The 6,457-nt window shown below is 33.0% G+C and overlaps 1 pseudogene; it reads left to right on the top strand.

Annotated features, from left to right (window-relative positions):
* The first annotated feature begins 303 nt into the window (after positions 1-303).
* LOC124885323 lies at positions 304-4,375 on the top strand (annotated as a pseudogene).
* The last annotated feature ends 2,082 nt before the right edge of the window (positions 4,376-6,457 follow it).

The raw sequence follows: 6,457 nt of genomic DNA, 5'->3' as shown, positions 1-6,457 counted from the left end.
CCATAAAATTCAAGTTCAGACTCCCCGCTTCTCAAGATTCATTGTTAAGTTTTTATTGACAGCTTTACTTGCTTTAGATGAATTTGTGTAAAACATGTTAACACACAATCACGGTTTGCAAGACTTAGTTGATTTGGTTTGTTTGAAATGGTCAAGTCCTTGAGCCCTACATAAGCTGGAAAATAAATTAAGTTGGGGAACAATATTCAAAAAAGTATTTAAAAGAAAAATATCCAAAAAAAGATATTCTTACAAATTATCACTATATAAAGTCTCAATACCACAGGTTACCAGCCATACCATTTTCCAACTAATTATTTATGCAATTATGGAGAAAATATTCACCTCATTTCTCTTGTTGCTTCACTATGTTACGGTTAATTCAGCCATGACCCAAACCAACATTACCACTGATCAATTGGCTCTTCTCGCTTTGAAATCCCAAATCATTTCAGACCCCTCTCTCTTCTTGGATTAACTTTGGTCTCCCACTACATCCGTTTTCCATTGGGTTGGAGTCACTTGTAGCTCTCATCACCAATGAGTGAATTCCTTGAATCTTTCTAACATGGCTCTTACGGGCAGGATTCCCGGGAATTCGGAAACCTCTCATTTCTTATTTCTCTAGACTTGGGAAGCAACAATTTCCATGGAAATTTGCCTCAAGAAATGACATGCTTGCGCCGGCTTAAGTTTCTTGATTTAAGTTTCACCAATTTCTGAGGGGAGGTTTCTTCTTGCTCTGGGTTTTTACACCGACTTCAAGTTCTAAATCTTAGGAATAATAGTTTCACTAGTTCCATCCCTTCTTCATTTTCTAATATATCCACACTTGATACTTTGAATCTGAATTTCAATTCCATAGAGGGTCAGCTACCAAAAGTGATTGGAAACCTTAGAGAATTAAAGTTGAGGGGTAACAATCTCATAGGCTCTATTCCTCCGTCACTCTCGAATGCCTCAAAGTTGGAGACTTTAGATATATCTTATAATTCACTTCAACGAAACATCCCAGAAGGGATCGGCAATCTTCACAACATGAACTGGTTGGCCATACAACATAATCAACTTACGGGTTCTATACCATTCACAATTTTCAATATTTCTAGGATCGAATTCATTTCATTTACTGGCAATAACTTATCAGGAAGTCTTCCTATTGGTTTATGCAATGATCTGCCAATACTCAAAGGGCTTTATCTATCCAAAAACAATCTTCACGGTCATATGCCTACAACCATGCCAAATTGTTCTCAACTTCAACTATTGGGTTTAACACGTAATGAGTTTGATGGACCAATACATAGTGAAATTGGAAGATTGAGTAACTTGCAGTTATTGCATCTTGGAGATAACCATTTCACAGGTATGTTTTTATCTTCTGAATTGCTTCAGAATTTTATCTTATTAGACAGTAACAGCAGGGATAATTTCAGTTATTGAATTAATAGAGGTATCTAAGTTTGGTGATATTAGGCATGGAGAGAAGCCAGATTAATGGTTCTGTTCAAATATTTTTATCTTCTATACGTAATTTTTTTCTTTTTTCTTTTAATACTTTCGTATCATCAACAATATAAAAGTAAAATCTTGGTGGATTCTACCTTGGGAGATTGACAACTTAAACAAGACACAATACTTATATCTTAGCAAAAAAAGATTAAACCAACTATTTAAACTCATTAGTAACCAACTATATGCGTTTCCAGGTGAAATACCCAAAGAGATAAGCAATCTCACTGAGTTGGAGGAACTTGATCTTTCGGATAATAGTTTTAGTGGTTCACTTGATATGGAGATCTTCAGAATATCAGGGCTGAGAAAGATTTCACTTACAAACAACAATAATCTATCAGGAATCCTCCCACCAAACATGTGTTCTATTTTACCCAACATTGAAGAGCTTTATCTGGGCTACTTAGCCAATCTTGTTGGGACTATTCCTCATTCCATCTCCAATTGTTCAAAACTTACTAATCTTGACTTTTCAGGCAACAAACTCACTGGCTTGATTCCCAATTCTCTTGGACATTTGACTCATCTACAGTTTGTAAATTTTGGGGATAACAATTTAACCAGTGACTCATCATTAAGCTTCCTGACTTCCTTAACCAGGTGTAGAAATTTAAAAGTTCTTTCTCTATCTTTGAACCCACTAAATGGCATGCTTCCGGTGTCCGTAGGGAACTTTTCCACATCTCTAATAAAATTTTATGCCAGCATTTGTAAAATCAATGGGCAAATTCCAAAGGAAGTTGGGAACTTAAGCAGCTTATTAGACCTTAGACTTTCTGGAAACAACTTGGTGGGATCAATTCCCACATCAATTGGCAACTTGGAAAACCTTCAGCGCTTAAGATTGTTTGACAACACTCTTACAGGATTTATTGGAGATCATATATGTAAATTGCAGCATTTGGGTGACATTTACTGCGGTCAAAATCAATTTTCAGGATCGTTTCCTTATTGTTTGGGGAATATGACTTCTCTTAAGGAGATAGATCTTAGTTCCAACAAATTGAGTTCTAGTATACCACCAAGCTTAGGGAACCTTCACGATCTAGTGGTTCTTGACTTATCGTCAAACTACATGGGTGGTTATTTACCTCAAGAAATTGGAAATCTAAAGGCTTTAACAAAGCTGGATCTATCAAAAAATCAATTTTCAAATAGAATTCCAAGAGAAATTGGAGGATTACAAAATCTGGCACACCTTTCTTTGAGACACAACGAGTTGCAAGGATCCATACCTGACTCAATGAGCAACATGGTAGGTTTGGAATTCCTAGACCTTTCTCATAACAATATATCTGGAATAATTCCCAAGTCTTTGGAGAAACTTCAAAACTTGAAATATTTTAATATTTCTGTCAACAAATTGTGCGGTGAAATACCCTCGGGAGGTCCTTTCAAGAACCTCTCGACTCAGTTTTTCATCTACAATGAAGCATTGTGTGGTTCTTCAAGATTTAGTGTCCTGCCATGCCCCACTTCATCAAAGAACATATCAAATAGGAAAAAATTGCTAGTTCTTTTTCTTTTGCTCGCAATTGCAGTTGTATTTGTTCCTATGACCTTTGTGCTCCTATGGATAAGGTATAGAAGAGGTAAAAGTGTTCCTCAGCAAGCTGACTTATTGTCTACCGTAGCAAGAGAAAGGATTTCATACTACGAACTTTTCCGAGCAACTAATGGACTTAGCGAGAGTAATCTGATTGGTTCTGGAAGTTTTGGCTCTGTTTACAAAGGCATTCTCAAAAGTGGAACCGCCATTGCAGTTAAAGTGTTCAACCTGCAACTGGATGCAGCATTCAAGAGTTTTGATACGGAATGTGAAGTTTTGTTAGCCTTCGCCATAGGAATCTAATAAAAGTCATTACTAGTTGTTCCAATCTTGATTTCAAGGCTTTAGTTCTCGAGTATATGCCTAACGGAAGTCTTGAGAAGTATTTGTATTCGCACAACTACTTCCTCGACATCAGGCAGAGATTAAGCATAATGATAGATGTGGCATGTGCATTGGAATATCTCCATCACGGGTGTTCGTCGGTTGTGATTCACTGTGATCTAAAGCCTAGTAATGTATTGCTGGATGAGGATATGGTTGCCCACCTAAGCGACTTTGGCATTTCAAAACTACTAGGTGATGATGAGAGTGATTTATACACTAAAACCTTAGCAACACTAGGTTATATTTCTCCAGGTACATCTCTTTGTTTTGCTAATTATTTTGAACATTAATTATTCCTTTCTTTTTTTCCCAATTATAAAGCATATTGCATCTTTAAATGAATTATTTTACTGTAGAGTATGGACTGGATGGACTAGTGTCAACAAAATGCGATGTCTATAGCTATGGGATCATGTTGCTGGAAACATTTACCCGGAGAAAGCCTAATGAGTTTGAAGGAGATCTTAGCCTGAAGCAATGGGTGAGTTATTCATTTCCAGAGGCAGTAATGAACGTCATAGATGCCAACTTGCTAACATCAACTGGCAATCTCTTACAGAAGCAGCTAGATGTTGTGGCATCAATCATGAAAGTTGCATTAGATTGTTGTGCTGAATCTCCAGCAAGAAGGACAAACATGAAAGATGTTGTAATGATGCTACATAAGATCAAGATTCAATTTCTTGCATGCTAAGCATGTTCTTGGAACCTCTCGTTGTTTCAAATCACTTGTTTGTTGCAAATGTTTGCTAAATTAGTGGTTTCATGAAAATATTTCTTCTTTTGTTTTGTTTTAGCACTTGATTTCCTCTTAATATTAACTTGTATAGTACCTGCGCAATGTGAGGAAAGTATAAAAGAATGAATGGTAATTGAAATTTTGGCCAAGTATATAAACAGTTGTAAACTGAAATATTCACCTTCTTGTAGTTTTTAGTTGAAATTTGTAATTGTTCTTATCAAAGTTATAGCTAAAAGTTCTCCACTTATGTTTGAAAAAATAGAGTAGGTGATGTATATCTTATTCATTACTTCCGAACATCCTTTTTGATACATATAACCTGTAAGATCACATCCTTTTGCAACATACACCATTAAGTAAAATCAAATCCTGTTGTAATACCATTAAAAATTGTGAAAAAAAAAAACATGTACCGGTGAACCTAAGCCTTGATAAAGTTGATTAATCTGATTCGAATTTGCAGTCTCCGATAACCTACTCTTCCAAGGAAAAAATAATAAAGCAAATAGTGTTAGTGCTAGATGTTTCGAGAAGTTACACCAAGACAAATAATATTTTGGATGGTTGGTTAATTGAGATATCAAAAGGAAAATAAACAAATATTCAGGTGAAATCTTATGAAAAATTCTAGCACAATTTGTAACACCAAAGTAGAGTTTAAATTAATTCTATTGATGGTGTTTTCTTAGATTCATACAAAGCTAAGAAATTTAAAAGTTAGGATTAAGACAGGCTGTTAACTGGGCCGGTCCGGGTCATCCCAGAACCGGCCCGTGAGATTTAGCCAGATTGTGGGTGGGTTCGGATCGGGGCCTGGTTAAAAGGGCCAATCCGATTTCAGGCCCAACAGTAAAAATTTTCAAAACAATCCTAACCCGGCCCACTTAACCCAACCCGGCCCAACCCACCTAAATCCGGTCAAAACTAGTTAAAAATCTGGTCAAAACCGGTGAAAAAGCAAAAAAAAGATTCTTTCTCCATTATACACTATATATACCCACCTATATACATTTTAAATACGTTAAATAATAGATATACACTATATATATAACATGTACTACATTACTATTTAAAAAATATATACACATAATACATATACACAATTACACATATAATATATACGTACCATAGAAGATATATACACATATATACGTACCATTCAATATATACATACAACTTTAAATAAAATATACTACAATATATACACACACTATATATAAAGTTATATACTAATTTGTAAAACATATACACATGTATACGTTAAATATATATGTCTATAGAAGATATATATACACATATATATGTACCATTCAATATACACATACTACTTTAAATAAAATATACTACAATATATACACACACTATATATAAAGTTATATACTAATTTGTAAAACATATACACATGTATACGTTAAATATATATGTCTATAGAAGATATATATACACATATATACGTACCATTCAATATACACATACTACTTTAAATAAAATATACTACAATATATATACTACAATATATACACATAATACATATACAAAATTACACATGTAATATATACGTACCATAGAAGATAAATACACATATATACGTACCATTCAATATATACAAGCTACTTTAAGTAAAATATACTACCATATATATACTACAATATATACACACACTATATATAGTTTTATACTAATTTGTAAAACATATACACATGTATACGTTAAATATATACGTATATAGAAGATATATACACATATATACGTACCAAAAATATACTATAATATATATACTACAATATACACACACACACACTGTATATAGTTATATGCTAATTTGTGAAACATATACACATGTATACGTTAAATATATAATACTTTAGAAAATATGTACACGTGTATACGTACCATTCAATATATACATACTACTTTAAATAAAATATACTATAATATATATACTACAATATATACGCACACACTATATATATATAGTTATGTACTAATTTATAAAACATATATACATGTATACATTAAATATGTAGCACTTTAGAAAATATATACACGTATATACATACCATTCAATATATACATAATACTTTAAATAAAATATACTACAATACATATACTACAATATATACACACTCTCTATATATAGTTATATACTAATTTATAAAACATATACACATGTATACGTTAAATATATACGTCTATAGAAGATATATACACATGTATACGTACCATTCAATATATACATACTACTTTAAATAAAATATACTACA

The sequence above is a fragment of the Capsicum annuum genome, unplaced genomic scaffold (genome assembly GCF_002878395.1).
Source record: "Capsicum annuum cultivar UCD-10X-F1 unplaced genomic scaffold, UCD10Xv1.1 ctg4706, whole genome shotgun sequence".
Taxonomy (NCBI): domain Eukaryota; kingdom Viridiplantae; phylum Streptophyta; class Magnoliopsida; order Solanales; family Solanaceae; genus Capsicum; species Capsicum annuum.
The sequence above is the reverse complement of the archived record's forward strand: the minus strand, read 5'-3'. Positions and strand labels throughout refer to the sequence as shown.